Genomic DNA, 18,149 nt, shown 5'->3' with positions numbered 1-18,149 from the left:
CCCTCCTCCAAGAAGAGGCTAGGGCCGGCTAGGGGAGTCCCGGAAGGATTCCTCCTTCTGCCCGGCCTCCCCACGCACGTGGTTCTCCACCGTGGTGGAGTCCCCACGTTTCCTCTCCGGGATAATTAATTAGATTGTTCCAATTAATTCATATAGAGACCCAATTAAATTCTCAGGAATATTCCGAAACATTTCAGAACTTTTGAAACCTTCTAGAATATTCCCGGTCAATACCAAAAATACCCCGAACTTTTCCGAAACCCTGAAACAGCTTTTCCATATATAAATCTTTATCTCCGGACCATTCCGAAGCTCCTCGTGATGTCTTGGATCCCATCCGAGACTCCGAATCAATATTCGATATCACCATCTATTATCTCATCAAACCCTAGCGACATTAAGCGTTAAGTGTGTGACCCTACGGGTTCGAGAACATGTGGACATGATCATATCAATAACCAACAGCGGGACCTAGATGTCCATAATGGTTCCCACATATTCCACGAAGATCTCGTCGGTTGAACCACGATGTCAAGAATTCAATTAATCCGGTATCCAATTCCCTTTGTCTCGCGATATATTACTTGCCCGAGATTTGATCGTCGGTATCACCATACCTAGTTCAATCTCGTTACCGGCAAGTTCTCTTTACTCGTACCGCAATATAATATCCCCGTGACTAAACACATTAGTCACATGCTTGCAAGCTCATTAGGATGTTATATTACCGAGAGGGCCCAGAGATATCTCTCCGTCACATGGAGTGACAAATCCCAGTCTTGATCCATACAACCCAACAAGCATCTTCCGAGATACCTGAAGAACACCTTTATGATCACTCAGTTACGACATGACGGTTGATGTCCACAAAGTATTCTTCCGGTATTAGGGAGTGACATGATCTCATGGTCTAAGGAAATGATACTTGACATAATGAAAGCATTAGCAATTTAAACTTAAGTGACATGATCAAAAGCTATGCTTAGGTTTGGGTCTGTCCATCACATCATTCTCCTAATGATATGACCTCGTTATTAAATGACAACACATGTCTATGGTTAGGAAACCTTAACCATCTTTTAATCAAAGAGCTAATCTAGTAGAGGCGTATTAGAGACACGGTATTTGTTTATTTATCCACACATGTATTTAGTTTCCTGTTAATACAATTATAGCATGGATAATAAACCTTTATCAAGAACAAGAAAATATCAATAATAACAAATTTATTATTGCCTCTAGGGCATATTTCCAACAAGGTTGTGGGGTGTGTGTTTGATTTTTCATGGCCCAAATATCTCCGAAAGCCCAGAATCACTTGAGTTGTCGACCTCTCGATTTCCATATCTTCTGAAGCCCAAAATCACTTGAGCTGTCAGCCTCTCGATTTCCCTCCACGAACGGATTTTAGATGGTCACTCATGGCAGTTGTTATAATTCAACACGCAATAGTCCGGACCCACATACGTTCCAATAGTTGACTCAAATCTTCTTATTTCTACCCACATTAAATTGCCCTCCAGCTATCCAACATCCGATTGCTTGCCACCTCGTTTGCCTACAACTAGCATAATACCCGACATACTACATCTATTCTTTTGTTGGAGCTTTGATTTTCTCCGACTCCACCCTTCATCTTCTTCCCATACATCGCATAATCTCCCTTCTCTCTTTCTAGGGTTTGGAGCTCCATCGGTACTGCAATGTTCTTGATTTTCGTTGCGCGCGCCTTCCTGTCACATGCAATGGTTTAGGAAGTCTCGTAGGATGTAGAGATCAACGGTAAGGCGTAATATCAATTTCTTGAGTTTTGTTTTGGAATTTTTTTATTTGGAAGTAGACTTGTGTGAGAAACAGCTCTTGGTGTGTTGGTGGAGTGGTGGGTGCATGACTCCAGCCACCAGTGTTTAAATCATGATGCTCACAATTATATGTTGTAGGGGTTTCCCTTACAGTCTTTCCATCAAAACAAAGAAGCAGACTTATGTGATTGTTCAAAGTTTGAATAGTTCTTCTATATGTTTGAAATGATGGAAAGCTTGTTGTCAAAAGATCTTCATTCGTACTGTTGAAAGCTCTTATTTATAATTGAAAGCTTTGACTTGCAAATTATTCTTAAACTTTTTTGTCCATATTTAAAACCTCTAATTCTATTTAGTTGGAGCCTATTTCATGAAAGGCTCTGATGCTAACAACGCGTCGATTCACTATGTTGTCAACCTACTGGAAGGTGAGACGATAATAAATGGATGCGGAAGGAGTAGGCTTGTCAAGGTGAAGAGGTAGTTTCAGAATAGGGATAGTCAATGGTCACTCAAACCATTGAACGAGATATCCAAATTGACTAACCCCATAGACGGTCGATTGCAGCGTTCTTAATTAACTCCCTCCATATATGCGGTGCAATTGTTGATTTAAGAGTTTACATGTAAAGTGAAGTATTTGTTAGTTTATAAACATTGCTCTGTTTTGCTTTATCTTTGAAATGAATCAGAACTCTGTGTTTTCAAATATATGATGACCGCAGATGCGAAAGCTCTAATTTGATAAGAATCTAGACCAAAAATTATGGGTTGTGTGGCACAAATGCAATACAACCTCTGGATTTATATTCCAAATATAATTCTGTTTAAAAAAATAATAGTCTGAATTTATATTCCAAAATATTTTCCTTTTACATCAGTTCTCTGTCATGTTACATATCCACGTCTAGTTGATCTATCTGTTAGTCAAAATTGATTTTTGAGATATATAGATGTACCCTTACATTTTGATATTGAGTTTTCTTTTCTTATTAGCGTCAAAATTCTTACCACCTCGGCCATGCCAATACATACACATTATACAGCTCCAACCGCCAAAAAACATTCGTAAAAAAAATGCTAAAAAAAGAAAGAAGAAAACGCTGCCGATCATGAACATTCCACACAATCACACCAAAATATCTGGAATCCGACGGAAACCACGGTTTGCTTAGCTTATATATATTAATGAATGTTGTATAGGAATTTGTGACCAGAGAAAGGTCCACGTGGGTCTAATTTCGGCCTAGACACAGAGTTCTGTTTAGCATGTTTAACTGTTAAGTAACCGCAGCCATTGATCTGCACCAGCCACCTGCCCGCATCGGTCCGAATTCTGCCGATCTCGAAGGTCAGACATAAGTGTTTGAGCTAACCGTCGTCAGCCCATGGCCAGCACGCGCCCGTCGGCGGTGGGTCAGATCGGAGGGCTTTGTAAGCGCGTCGCGGCGGCTCCATGCATGGGACACGAATCACGAAGATCTGACACGTACTCCTAGTCTCCTACCATATGGCAGAGTGAGCGAGCTCCACGTAAAGAAACGCACGCACCATAAGCAGACGAGCGCGCGTAAGCAGCTCTTTGTTAATTTCCTATGGAGCATTGACGTGAAGAAGAAACGCCTGAGATCAGGAAGGAAAGCTTCCAAAAGCCATGAACGGTGGCGGTGGCGAAGGGTCCGGCCGGGCTGGAACGCACACACCCCAGAAAAGGAAGCGTCCGGCCATCAGGCCATGAACGGTGGCGAAGTGTCCGGCTCCAAGAAACAGCGGAGAGGGGCGCCATCGAGGCAGGAAACCTGGCGCCCGGAGCTTGAACGGGTCTGCCATGCGTCCCGTGTGTTTCTCCCCGGGAAACGCCACGTATGTTAGCCACGGCGACCGTTCATGCATGCATTACGAACTCAGAAATGCCAGCGTCAGTCTGCATTGCATTATACGTACAATACGTAATTGCTTATGCCATCGCTTGCAATCATCCAAATAACACCGTAGTAATAAGTCTCACACGCACGTTGTCGTGACCGGTCGAGACTTGAGAAATTTGCTACTAAGAGGCAACAGGTGGCGCGCTGCGGGGGTGCCCAAGTCGACGACGGCAAGGGACAGGTGGCCTGCGTTGCGGAATTAACTCCCCGAGAGCGGCGCGTTTAGTCTTGAGCCAATGGGGTGGCTCCTCGTGGGCTCAGGGGATCTTTGCGGGTGGTTGAGGCGTTGAGATTTTCAATGGACTTTCTACGGTGCCTTTTGGAACGAGGCCGGAGCAGAATTTCGATGGACTTTCTACGGTGCCTTGTGCTGCAACAACGTCCGAACTTGTTTGACTTTGTGTTGGGTCTGGACCTTTTGGAGCCCATGGCGACGGCTAAACACGAAAGTGTAGAATGTGTCAATCGCGGTGAGCCCTTTGACGTTAGGATTTTAGGAAACAGGCCCAGGTTCTCGCTCCCTCTCTCTGTCTAGCGGAATAGAAGCACGGCCAGGATATCGGAGGCAGATGTTCGTGCACGACGGTGAGGTGGCCCAGAATCTCCCCCAACGGTCAATGGTGTGCAGGTATCCCGTCCCCTGCAACTTCCTCGCTACTACCTTCGTCACACATTTTACGATTTTCGTTCGAACACAGGACTACAGGACTATCTCTTTTTTTTTCGAAGTTAAGAAAGCAAAGGAGAACGTTGCCAAAACAAAAGATAAAGGAGGATAGTTATCCAACCAGAAGAGTGGCTTAACAGGCTGAAACTCAAGATCTTCTCTCTCTTTTTTTTTCAGAGTCGTCACCTTATAATAATGATGAGCACGTGAAAGTTTGAGCGAGAGTATTCATTTTCCATCTACCAGGAAATCGACGATCCGTGAGATTGACACAATGCGTTATGTTTAGATTATACTACAGCTAGCACACGTGTTTTATTACCCCTATACAATTATGTCACACTTCCAAACAACTGAAGTAAGATGGTACTATAATGTCATGGAAATAAAATAAGGGAATGTCTATTTCTCAGTTGACTTACAAATAGTTATTTCTCAGTCCACGATCATAGGCATCCGATAAAGATTTTTCCATCATTTGTACTTGTTTGAATCCTGGACGAATCTCAGTGACTTAATCGGATGGTCCTTGGGATCGACTTAAAATTGTTATTTCTCAGTCGTCTTAGAAATATGAGTAAATTTTGGAGAACCACACTTTTCAGGGCAGTTGTATCGCTGAACCACACTTATTGCAAAACCGTCCGCAGAACCATATGTTTTGAGGCAGTTTGTCTCAAGTAGCCCGAAACTAAGTGGTTTGGCGTTTTTACGTGTTTCCTTACAGGTGGATCCCAAAAACCGTGGTTCTATGAAATTTACTCTATAAATAGCAAAAGTGATAAAATAAACCAACATATACTACTCCTGCGATAAGAACGTTTGATTTCTTCGGCTCAATCTACCAATGACCTGTGTCTTTTGCAGACCAAAATCTCAATAACTTTGAATTCGAGAGCAACTGTTATTCCGAAGTCTCCAGCAGTTTCAGTTTATGTTACTGTACTTAATTTCGTGACATGGATATCTTCAGATTCTAGCATTCCCGTACGGAGTTCCGGTGCACCTAACGTTGACAGAAAGGGCAAGGACGAATATCTGTTGGTAGGCAGGGCCACCATGTCCACAAAGCTCAATCTGGCCGGTGCAAAACAAATCCAATGGTGCCAACATATCCAGTGCTGCAAATTATTAGTTGGCTAGCAACATGTGATTGCTCGGTTAACTGGCGGCGCAGGTGGCAAACCGTCGTCGTTAAATTTGTGTATGTTTGGGGGAAATTAACGAGGCAGCCTGTCAGCACGTACTCAGTAATGACCGTCGCGGCATCTGAAAAAAGAGCATTGCGAACCAAAACTACGATCACCATATGTAACACCCAAAAAATGGATGAAGGCACCGGCGAGATTCCTCACTCGAATTATACCCAGGAGTCAGTTATACAGTATAAAACGAACCTGAAACTGAAGAAGAATGAATTGCACACCGGCGACGTGGCAGCACGGCAGCAGCTAGCGTGGAGTCGTCGGGCGCTCTCCCTTGCGTTGACGCTGGCGATCGATGGAGCAAAAAATTTCCAGAACCTACCAGCGAGCACTGTTTACAGATTTGTAGACAGCGGGCTCTGGAGGCCGTACTATTTCCGGCACAGCGATGGGCGTACGCAACCGTCCTGCCGTCGCCGTCGCACAATCTAGGGTCCGGACCGGACAAGCAATGGCTTTCCGGCTACAATCTAAGGAGTAGCACGGAGCTCGCGCCTCGGCTCGGCGCCTTCTGGACGTGCGACGACAACGCCGGCCTTGTCGCCGGTTGACCGGAAGCAAATGGAGCTCTCCGTGCATCAATCTCTCGATGGTTCCAAATGCGCATTGTTTGTGTGGCTCTGGTTACTGTTGTTGCGTGTGCCAGCGCGCCGGCCGCCGGATCCGAGCCAGCCGGCCGGGGATGGATGTCGATGGTTGTACGAGATGCTAGCTGCTTCGTTTGATCTGTCACACCAAATCAAAAGCCGGGAAACGGATGGCATTTGTACATGGCCGGATGCATATGTACGAGGAACAGGGACTAGACCATGGCTAGCTAGCTACTAGCATAGGAGGCTAAGGGTCGCTACGTGTCAGATGCTACCACCAGAGGAGCAATGTCACGTATCCGTCAAATCCATGAAACCGCTTGAGAATATTTCCGAACATACATGGCATTTGACCAAGAGTTTGGCTAGGTACGCAGGCCCATCCTTTCGTGGCCTAATTAAGTGCATCGTTTTCATTCTGATTCAACGTGCTCACCCTGCCTTAAATTTTCGCTGGGTTTCGTGCATCTTTCCTTGTTGTTCTTGAGCTATACGTAGGTGTGAAGAAACTCCTTTTACTCCATGTCTTGGTGCAACGACCCCGAAATAAAATCTTCAATTATCTAGAAACATCGTGTTATCAACATATAGATTCATGGACTCAAATTTATTTCTGAACCTCGTGCCACTAGGATCAAGAAACCACATGCGCGCGTGGCAAGTTGAGTCGTACGTGGCTTATTGTTGCTACATGACTGCTCAGGCCATGCCGGCCAATCTCCTTGCGTGTACGGCTCACGATCGGTCAAAGAGAACTCGAGATGCATCGGGAACGGATCAAGACCGTTCTCCGCAATCCACACGCAGACACAGGGTTTGCTTCTCGTTTTGTCAATCCAAGCAGCTCTCTTATGTTACCTTCCTCCCTGGGAAGATCACCGCATGTACAGTGCCTGGGATCCGGGAGGTACAGAAGCCCGGACGCCATTCACCACAACCCCCCGGCCGGCCGGTGTCATCTTCTGCCCTGAAGAACCGATCCAATATGCCTGACGGCTCGACGGCGGCCGTACGTACGTGCTCGCGTCGGTGTCACCGTGCGCTCTCGACGGTTCGAGGCCGATCTAGAACCGCTTCATGGCATTGCATTGCACAGATTTTTTTTCCTCGTAGCTTGTCATCTTCGTATAGACAACTAGTACGGCCGGACCGCGGTAATTAATAGACTCGTGAAAACGAAAACACGCATGGGAGAAGACGACGGCTGCTTCTGCCTGTGTACATATCGGGAGTTGTATTAACTTCCTGGGCACACAAGATGTGGGTCTGTCAGGCCGGGCTACTTCTGCGAGGCTCGCCCCTTGCCATACGTCACGGCCAGGCCCGATTTGTCCTTTGGGGACGCAGGCACGACGGCGACGGCCCATATATAGGAGATCCGAAATGGACCTGACGAGAAGTACGTACGTGCCCGGCCGCGACCGAGCTGCTTGATCGGGTTTTTTTTTTTCTGGCTGTCGCGTGCCAAGACGACGACAGGGGGTTGTACGATGCGCCGACGGAGGAGCGGCTCGCCTCACGTTGGGAGCGGTAGGCCCCTAGGGGACACGGCAATGTCGGCGCCTGATTGCCCCGGGTTGATGGGTGCATATATGGATGGTTCCTTCTCCTCTGATGTGATATGTCAGCTGCGTCGAGACAGGCGTGTAAGCTGTGCTCCAAGATTTCAGGTCAAGGCCGTGATTTGGTAATGTCGAAGATGGGGATGGATGGATCGATCTGGAACCAGAGGTCGATCCATGGTCGTTTAAGGTTTTATCTGGATGCATGGAGTTGATCCCGGAAATCAAGGGCCACTCTTATTCACTGAATTCCGAAAACTTATTAAACATGGTCAAATTAAGTCAAACCACATGCAAACATAAAGTTCTAATTAATGTTAGTATGTCACTAAATATTTTTGGCTTGTTTTCATGCAAAGGAATACAAAAAAGACGTACATGTGGATTGTAAAAATCCTTTATTTTTCTTTTTAAACTGAGATCACATGAAAAATTCTTTTGTTTTTTCCTTCTTTCGTTTCTTTAAATCAAATGGATGAATAGCGTCGACAATGGAAAATTTCTTATTTAATGATGCGGCTAGGAATTTCCGTTCCCGTGCGTGTTGGTTTCAAGGCTTCACACACTGTGGTTTTGGCGTATGACCGATACTGTGGTCGGTGGGCCACAATGGCTAATATGTTGATCATACCAGTCTATTCAGAGCAAACAAAATACAAACATGATATCGCTATTTTGAAGTTTGTTTTAATCTGCCTAAAAAACGTTTGGTTGTAACTTATAACCATGCGACATAATTCACACATTATTATGTGCATCCCAGCATAAGTACTTAAAAAACGGAAAATGGCCTTGTTAGCATTAAAATAATTATTTTCAAAATAAACAAATGGTTTTTATACTTATTTTCCCTAAAAATACCTGTTTTAGTCATTCCAAGCTTTCAAGCCAGGTTTGAAACGGAAAAGTGAAACCCGGGCCTGGCCCGGGACCCCGGTCTTCGGGCCGGGCCGGGCCACCCATGCCCAGTAATACTATGGACCTATGGTCAGGCAGAACTGATAGTATGATCTCTGAATGTGGCTCGATGCGGCTAGTACTTTCTTAATCTTATCCTGATAGTATGATCTCTGAACACCATTCTCCAAGGAAGATAACGATCTTTGAATAATGCATCACTTTTTTCTTGCGAGAAAAATAATGCATTACTTTAACAACGCTATCCACCGCAACTCAAATGGCCGGAATTCATACACGAAGTCGTACGAGGTGTGTGGCAGTGGTGCAGCCAACGCCAGTTCAGAATCCCCAATGGTACCAACAGATCCTTCATCGTATCATGAACATATGCACACTTCACGATCTAAATAAGGACACATACTCGGATCCTAGAAACTGCTAAAAAGGTATGCCGATGAAAGCAGTAAAGCACCTCAAACCAGCCAGGTCCCGGCAGGATGGAATAAAAATCGAGGACGACGTGCAGAGAGCCAAAGACACAGAACGGCCGCCATGCCAAAGGGAAGGGGGGGGGCTATTGCATGTCTGAATGGCTTCCTACAATGGCATGTCCTTATTTAGGGGACCATTGCCAGTCTAGGGGACCATGCATTGGCTTCCTACAATGGCATGTCTTAATCCAGCCACGAGCTATTGCATATATATTCCTCGATTCAGTGCGGGTTAGTGACACGCCTAGGAGATATCAAGGACATTTTTTCGATAGTGGGTAGGGAAAATGAATGATTGCCTATGTTAAGAGAGCTCCCAATCATGCATGTCGCGGGCAGTCTCTGTCGAGCTGCCGCCGGCGCCCGCGTCGCCCATTGGAAGATATTTTCAGTTAAACCAGACTGAAGAAAAAAAGTAAACAGCCATCATGGTCCCTGACCAAAACATAACCCAACCTTGCGTTCAGTGAACACATCTATCATTGCACGGCATGCAGTGATCGCTGCAGCAGCTATTACAAAGATCACCAGGAAGACGCATTATTCCCTGCAACAAGCTTGCGGGTTGCGACTTGTGAGTGGCCGATCGAGATTCGAGACCTATATACTCGTAGTCTGGTAGGAGTACATTCGTAATCTCTATGATCATACCATATCCACGGGTCGCGGACGGACGTGCACATGCCGAGAAAAGGCGACGAGCCAAGGCCCAAGGACGCAGGAAAAAGGAAGTTGAGAATGAGATGAGTAGAAAGCCACGTACGTGCTGCAGCATCTAGCAAAAGCCGAATCCGAGATCCCAAAGTTACAGTCCTTGTCATGTCTCTGCAGGAGCATCCGAGCAGAGTTTCTTTCCACTTCATCTCTCTGTCCTTGTTTTTTTTTGTTTTTGAGGAATCTCCCTGTCCTTGTGTTAGCTTTCCAGTCCAGTCCAGTGCTGATGGGCCATGGCGATACGAGTACGGTAGAGAAGGCCAATCAGCCAGCCGATGATTGAGGCCCAAAGTATTGGCCCGAGAAAACGCATAGGCTTTTAAAAACCGTTTAATTTTAACCCGACAATCCACAGAAAATCACCCCATGAGGCGGTTTGGGACTAGTAAGTTCCCCCAGAAAGATAAAAGGGCCGAGTCCTACTAAAAAAATAAAATGCCGAGTTCGCCTTTAAATCAAAAAGTAAATTACAAAAAATCACCACGTTAGGGGTTAGAATTTCACATAGGTATCAGTTATCATTTTTTGTTTTTGTTAAAAAAACCACCGGATTAGCGTAACCCCTCGCTCGCTAGCGTCTAAGCCCGTTTATAACGAGGCGGGTCCACCGGTCAGACCAACGTGGCGTCCACCGTGGCAACTATCTCTTCTTCATCCCTGCACTCTCTCTCTCTCTTCCCAACCTGAAAGTCGATGGGCTCTCACTGCCGCGATCGTCGGAGAGCCGCACGGCGACGCAGCGGTGCGTGGAGCAGTAACTCGCGGACAAGCAGCGACACGAGCGACGCGCGGGCGAGCATGAGGCGCGGCGGTGCGCAGCAGGGCGCGCGGGCTAGCGGAGTAGCAGGGCGTGGGCGCGCGGGGGCAGCAGCGCGTGGGGCGCGCCAGCGCGCAGGCGACCAAAGCAATAGGGCCTGGGGTGCCGGGGCGCGAGCGGCGACACGAGCGGTGCATGGCGCGGGGGCGCGCGGGCGAGCAGCAGCAACACGAGCGGCGCACGGCATAGCAGGGAGGAGGCTACTCGAGCTCGGCATTCTCGCCGGAGAAGGAGCAGGGACGGCTGGGTGGGGAGAAAGAGACCCCGCTGGAGGCTGAGCTGGTAAAACACGTTGGCCCGACAGTGGGCCATACCTGTCAGAAACGGGCTTAGACGATAGCGACCGAGAGGTTACGCTAATCCGGTGGTTTTTTTGCAACTAAAACGAAAACTGATACATATGTGAAACCCTATCTATAATGCGGTGGTGTTACGTAATTTAGTCTTAAACCAAAAGAGAGCGAGATTTCTGTCAGCTTCGTCCCGGTAGACAGTAGTGGGCTTGCAACCTCCGAGCTGCTCAGGCATCGCTAACTAAGCAGAGGCCACAACTGTTTTCAGAGGCCCAAGTTTCTTGGGGGGCTGAAAAATGTGAATACGGTGATGCCAATTCAGCTGCCTAAACCACTGTGCTAGGAAAAAATATCTGATGCCTGAGCGTGAGCTTGTGCGATAATTACAGTTTCGTCATGTAAAAGTGCTACTCCCTCTGTCCAACTGTTTGACGATATTTTGTACCAAAATTCGCCGCGAAATTGGATCAAGTCATGAAAAGAAAAATGGTCAGCTGCAGTAGAGACTGGTTATGTCAAAAGGAAAAATGAATGACATGAAAATACTACGTGCATGTGCATCGAGCTTAGAAACTAGCCGGGCACATATGCATGCACTAGTATACGTGTACGTATTCTAGCTGGGCAAGTTAGTAACCAGTACAAGAGCAATGTTAATGGGGGCATGCTTGATCGATAAGGTCACAGTACATGCACCTCTGGCCGGTGGGCCAGTGCTGCACCGGATAAGCACATAGGAAGGAGATAACGATTGTTTGAGGAAGATCGATCTTGTCCGATCCAAACAGATAGAAACAGAAAATCAGGAGGCCGCTTGCCCTGTTAGCCCGTTGCTTATAACTAGCAAGCCATCTCGAGCCGAAGGGCAGGACGGAGACCCTGGCCGCACCTGAAGGCAGCGGACGTCGCGCCAGCGCCAGACGCACGCACAGGAGATCGACGGAGCGCCTGGAAGCCAGACGAGGGCAGCGCGCTGCTGCGCCCAAGGCGAACAGGTCCAAGGAGGACCAGACGCAGGTCAGATTGAACCTGAGAAGACCGACGAGGCCAGACGCAGGTATGTGTTCTCCATCATCTAGCAGGTGTGTTCCAGAGGCGCAGATCGATCGTCCACGAGAGCTACGCAGCAGAGAACGCGCCCAGGACGGCGAACTTGTACCAGAGCACGCATGCCTAGCAGCACCAACCAGGTTCACATGGATGGAGGAGGCAATACGCAGGGGCAGCACGCCTCACCACGGCGACGCACGCCGCACACCACAACGCGTAAGGTTCATCGAGGTGAACAAGGCTAGGCAGTGCCCAAGGCGGACAGGTCCAGGAGCGCCAAGACAAAGTCCGGGGACATCAAGGCCATGCGGCCGCCCAGACCGCGGCCACGACGACACGCGCTCGTCCAAGCCTCCAAGGTACATAAAGATCCCGGTCCCTATCTTTCTTTTTTTCTTGTCTACGCAGGTGCCATGGAGGCGCTCGTCCAAGCCTCCAAGGTACATAAAGATCCCGGCCCCAATCTTTCTTTTTTTCTTGTCTACTCAGGTGCCATGGAGGTGTATGCAGGACAGGAGGAGATATGTTTGTCTCCGGAGTTTAGCAATCTCGTGATTGCCATCTGGGCTGTGTACCACATTCTGACGCCCGTCCGATGCGGAGCGCCATCTTCATCAATAGCCCGTCAACATAAGCCTAAGCGCCATCGTGGGCGACAGTGCGGACGTGGGCGACGTCCACACAGTGCCCGTCCCAGACGGAGCGTTACCTTGCTGAACAGGGCGCCGTCTTCATCGACAAGCTAGCTGACGTTCATGTGAACACCGCCGACGGCGCCAGATACAAGAGGATCGCCACGATAGGGCGGGGCGCCTTCTTCATCAACCACCCATCGACATCTGCCTGAGCGCGCCATCATGCATGATGGTGCGGATGTGGGTGACATCTACATAGTGCCCACTCCAGGCGGCCGGAGCACAACCTTGATGAACAGGACGAGCTGGCGTACAGGTCGTCGTCATCAGCAACAGGTTGTCGAGTCGGCGGGAGGCGCCCGCCGGCCTGTAGGTCTCCTCCAACTGTCAAACGTCACCGCTAGTGGCTGCATTCGACGTGGTGTCCCCTGAGACACCGCCATACAGGGCGCCTGTCTTGGCGCATCCTTCACCGACCCAGCGTCGTGACGCCGCCGCTCATGGCCGGCCTTCTACCCAGTGTCCATTGGGATCCCAGTGTCCGTTGGGATACCGCCATATAGGGCGCCCATCTTGGCGCACTTTTCAACAACTTGGCATTGGTACGCCACCGCTCGCCGCGGCCTTCTATGTGGTGTCCACTGAGACATCACCATACAGCGCGCCCGTCTTGGCGCACTCTTCAACAACTTGGCATTGGTAGGCCATTGCTCGTGGCGGCTTTCTACATGATGTCCGCCGGGACATCGCCGTACACGGCGTCCGCATTGGCGCACTCTTCACCAACTTCTAATTAGCACGCCACTGCTCATGGCGGCCTTCTACGCAGTGTCCACTGAGACGTTGCCGTACACGGCGCCCGCATTGGCACACTCTTCACCAACTTCGATCAGCACGCCGCTTCTCATGGCGGCCTCCTATGTGGCGTCCGTCCCCACTTGGGCGCATGCTTCACCAACTTATGGCGAGGTCTCTTGCACCTCCGACAACACCTACATCTTCGTCTTCAACATCAAGTCTACTCCCATCTAACCATCTTCCCCAAGCACAAGCGAGGCAAAGCTACTCCACCGACATGTCCATGCACCGATGAAGTACATCACCACTTCACACGCTCTTGCTGGGCACCGACGAGGCAAAAGCAAGACATTCTGCCCGGTCCGACGAGGCGGACATTTTACAGGCCGGGTACCGACGAGGCGGAGGCCACTTCTCAACCTGTCTAGCTGACAAGGCGCGTGTCAGCTAGACAAGGCGCGTGTCAGCTAGACACTTCATCGTACATCGACAAGACGGCGTAGCATGCCGTTTGGCACCTGCACGGTCGAACGGTCGTGGCTTAGCCTCGACGAAGCGGGGTCGTACCACCCCTCTCTTCCGCTTCATCACCGCCATCTTCTACACCAAGCACAGGGAGAAGACAAAACTTGAAGACGACACCATTGCAGCAGCTTAATCGGAGGTGGTCTGCAGGCTTGACCTACGGACATAATTAAGCGGGAGATTTCCGAGGCCTCGTGAACCAGGAGACCACAATCGTCCATGTCATGTTGGCCGTGGTAGCAGGCCACACGGAGTGCATTATTTATAAAAAACTTGTAATTTGTTTCTCGATACGAGATTAATAAAATACATGTTTCCCTACTTTATTATCTTTGTTTTTTTGTGTACATTAGTACACTGGCACGCCCGCATCCTTTTCCTTCCCCTGGCGCGTTGAGGAAATACACTCTCTGCCTTAGAGAGTTTCGTTTTTTTTCTCGCCTAACACCAACAAAGAATGTTTCAACTTTGACTAAATTTAAATGTATCTATACAGTAAGTCATAGATACATTCAAATTTTCACAAACTTGGAACATATTTTGTTGGACGGAGGGAGTAGTAGAAAAATATATCTGAATATGGCCCAAGAGTGGTCGGAATCTATATGAACGGAACTTTCGTTTTGCAATGCAATTACAGTTTCGCCATGTAAATGTCGTCACCGAAATAACGAAAACAAGCTCTCCTCGTTAGTTACCGGGCGCAGCTTGTGCTCTGTTGTACTACTATATCGGGCCTGTTTGGTTCCCTGCGCAGGCCTTGGCTCGCACCGCGATGCAAAAATTGGCCCGTTCGGTTGCTCGCATCGCACCTGACACTTGCACCCGCGATGCAAAAAGCCCACCCAGAGCCTGCATTCAGAAAACGCAGGTATCGGGCGTTTTTCTCGTGCAGGCACGGCCGCTCCGCCTCCCTCGTCTCCTCCGCTCGACCTCTCCGTCTCCTCCGCTGCAGGACCCGCCCCCGAGCCGCCCCGGCAGTCGCCGGCCGCAAGAAGCACCGGCCGCCACCTTCGCCGCCCGTCTACGAGCCGCCGTCTTCGCTCTCGTCTGCGAGCCGCCGCCATCCCATCCGCAGCGGTCCGCGGCCGCCCCACCACCGCCGCCCGTCCCCGAGCCGCTCCAGCCGCCGCACCACCGCCGTCCCGGCCGCAAGCCGTCCCGGATCCGATTTCCTATCTCGTAATTCGTTTGTTCCCTTTACTTACTTGGGGATTCCTATTGACTTGAAAAGGCTCAGTAACAAACAATGGAAACCAGTTGAAGAGAAGTCGGAGAAAAAGCTTGCTGGATGGAAAGGAAACTTGCTGTCTATTGGGGGTAGAGTTATTTTGATCAATGCAAGTATGAGTAGTGTGCCCTTTTATATGCTATCTTTCCTGAAAGTACCTAAAGGAGTTCTGAAAAGATGGGACTATCATAGAGCAAGGATGATGTGGCAGGAAACTGCTGGCAAGAAGAAATACCACCCGGTGAACTGGCCAACTGTATGCCTCCCTAAAGACTCTGGGGGATTAGGCATCCTTGATTTGGCTGACATGAACCGTAGTCTTTTTGCAAATGGCTCTGGAAATTGGAAAATTCTTGTGGAACATGGCAAGAGATACTGACAAAGAAATACTTGAATAACAAAGTGTTGGCTCTTCAATCTTCAGGAGTGGGTTGCTCTCCATTTTGGCAGAGTTTGCTGGGGGTGAACCATCTATTCCAGCAGTACTCTATCAGAATTGTTGGAGATGGGAGAAAGACTTTATTCTGGAAGGACAGATGGCATAATCAGGTGCCTTTGGCCTCCACCTTCCCCAGACTGTTCCTGATCACCTTCTCCAAAGATATTACTCTACACAGAGTTAAAACTGAGGGCCTGGGTTGTATCCAACTCAGAAGAAGGTTGGTTGGAGAGACTATAGACCAGTGGGAACAACTACAACTGATTGTTGATAGTGTGGTGTTGAGTTCTGAACCTGATTCTGTCAGATGGACGATTGGAAACACTGGTGTGTTTACTGTCAGATCCCTGTATATACAGTTAACAGCTTCTGCTGTTGTGCAATACAGAGGGATCTGGACATCAAAACCCCCCTCACGGTCAAAATCTTCATCTGGCTGTTGGTGAAGAACAGTGTGTTGACCAAGGACAACCTGCTGAGGAGAGGTTGGCATGGAAATGCTCAATTTATGTTTTCCAGCAGGGAAGAAACAGTGGACCATCTGCGGTTTGCTTGTCCCTTGGCCAAATTTGCTTGGCAAGTGATCATGTTTGCGTTTCAGCTTGTTAGGCCGCCGGAATGCATGCATGATTTCCTGGGTAGTTGGCTTAACTCTTTTACAACTGACCGTGAGCTGGTCTTGTGTGGAGGGGTAGCTGTTGTGTGGACTCCATGGAAAGTTAGGAATGCTGCGTGCTTCAAGAACCTATTCCCTGAAGATCCCGCCAGTGTTATCTTCCAAATAAGTAACCATCTTTCATCCTGGATAATATTGCAGAGAAAAGCAAAGTGAGGAAGGTTTGAGCTGGGAGTTAAGACACTGCTGCAGGTGGTCTATGAGGCGCTGTCAAGAAGACATGGCTGGGCTCCGGGGAGGCGAAGGCTACAAGGGTGAAGGCTGCGTCGCCGGGCTGGATGTCCTGGGCTTTGTTTTCTTCCCGGCTAGATGTTTTGCTTCCCCTGCGTGGGATGTATCTCATCTTTGTTTCGGTTGACAGTTCTTTTGCGTGTACTTCTTTCGTTTCCTTTTTTTTCTGTTTTGTGTCATGAACTCCTGTATACCTGTCGGCGGTTTCTCTAATGGAAATCGGTGGGGGTGCCCACTGGTTTTAAAAAATAAATTCATTTGTTCCCCGAATTGATTTTGGTTTCGGCGGATCCGCCTTCCGATCTCGTAGTTCGCCAAATTGATTTTATTTGACGAACTGGGTTGATGGCTGTTGCGTCTTTTGGTTGGATTTTTCCGCTGTGTTCAATTATTTGGTTAATTCCATTCAATTTGGATCGCCGGCCGTTTCTCCTTCCCGTGTTTCCGCCGGCTGCAGCTCTCGTATGCAAAACACACGAAACAATGGACTGCAGTTCTACTATGCATCCCAGCTGCTGCATCCTTGGCTGCTGCACCCACCATGCAATTGATGCAACGGCAGTCGGGGCAACCAAACACACCCATCATGAATACGGCCGGTCGTTCAGACTGCATCAGATGAGAAACTCCAGCTAATCCTTTTCCCCATGTGGCAATGTGCGTGCACGACACCCGATGCGTTGTGCCGTTGTTGGATTGTCGCGAGGCCGCATCAATGCGCACGGCCGGTGATCCATGGATCAGATCGCATCTGCACGGAAGAGGAAAATCCCCACATGGTTTTGAACCAGAGAGGGCCCCTGGTGACAGCGACAGGAAGAAGAGGTCGGCAGATATGGGACGAGATGGTGCCGAGGCGGGACACGCACTTGTACCTTCTTCTTTTCGGAAGGGGATTTAGGACTAATAATTATCGCCTGAAAGAATCTGAGGCTTCTGCGTGCCCCCACCTTCATGGGCTCATGGCCTTGGGGGGAGATGCGACATGATTGGCTTGCTGATCATCGCCGACCAGAATGAGCAGCACGTTTTTGTTTATACACTTCTAGTGTTTGGTGTGATTCGATATCGCCGCTCGACCTCAAGGTAGTGTGAACATACATTATGAAATCAAAGCAGGGGCACAAATCAGGGGTTAAATCAAAACCATGGTACTTCCTCTCTTCAAAAATATAAAAGCGAAAGTACTTTTAAAGATTAATAACAGTGGACTATGTTTGTTCGATTGTACTCCCTCCAGTCCACAATAAGACGTGTATAGATTTTTCTCATTTGTTTCACAAAACATTTCATTTTTTTCTTGGTACCCGCACCCGGTCAATAACTACTCACATATATTTATTATTAACCCAATATGAATGGTCACGCACTAGAAACGAGAGTTGTCTTAATCCAAGTGCACAAATCTATATGAGTGCACTATTTTGGAATGAAGGTACTAGTATGTGATCCAAAGTTGATTGATACCTAAATTCATCTAAAAAAATACTTTTAAGTTGTACTGTATCAATTTAGGTTTCGGTAATACAAGTATAACTGGACTAATGCACTTAAAGTCATATACACCTCGGAAAATATGTGTGCCTTATATTTTT

General features: G+C 48.4%; 1 long non-coding RNA gene across 1 annotated transcript; it reads left to right on the top strand.

Annotated features, from left to right (window-relative positions):
* Positions 1 to 11,812: 11,812 nt before the first annotated feature.
* LOC112271463 lies at positions 11,813 to 13,440 on the top strand. The gene is made up of 2 exons (XR_002964454.1): positions 11,813 to 12,378; positions 12,509 to 13,440. It is a non-coding gene; the product is annotated as an uncharacterized LOC112271463 (long non-coding RNA).
* The last annotated feature ends 4,709 nt before the right edge of the window (positions 13,441 to 18,149 follow it).

Source organism: Brachypodium distachyon, chromosome 3, assembly GCF_000005505.3.
Source record: "Brachypodium distachyon strain Bd21 chromosome 3, Brachypodium_distachyon_v3.0, whole genome shotgun sequence".
NCBI classification, from domain to species: Eukaryota; Viridiplantae; Streptophyta; class Magnoliopsida; order Poales; family Poaceae; genus Brachypodium; species Brachypodium distachyon.
This window is presented reverse-complemented; position numbering and strand designations above follow the sequence as displayed.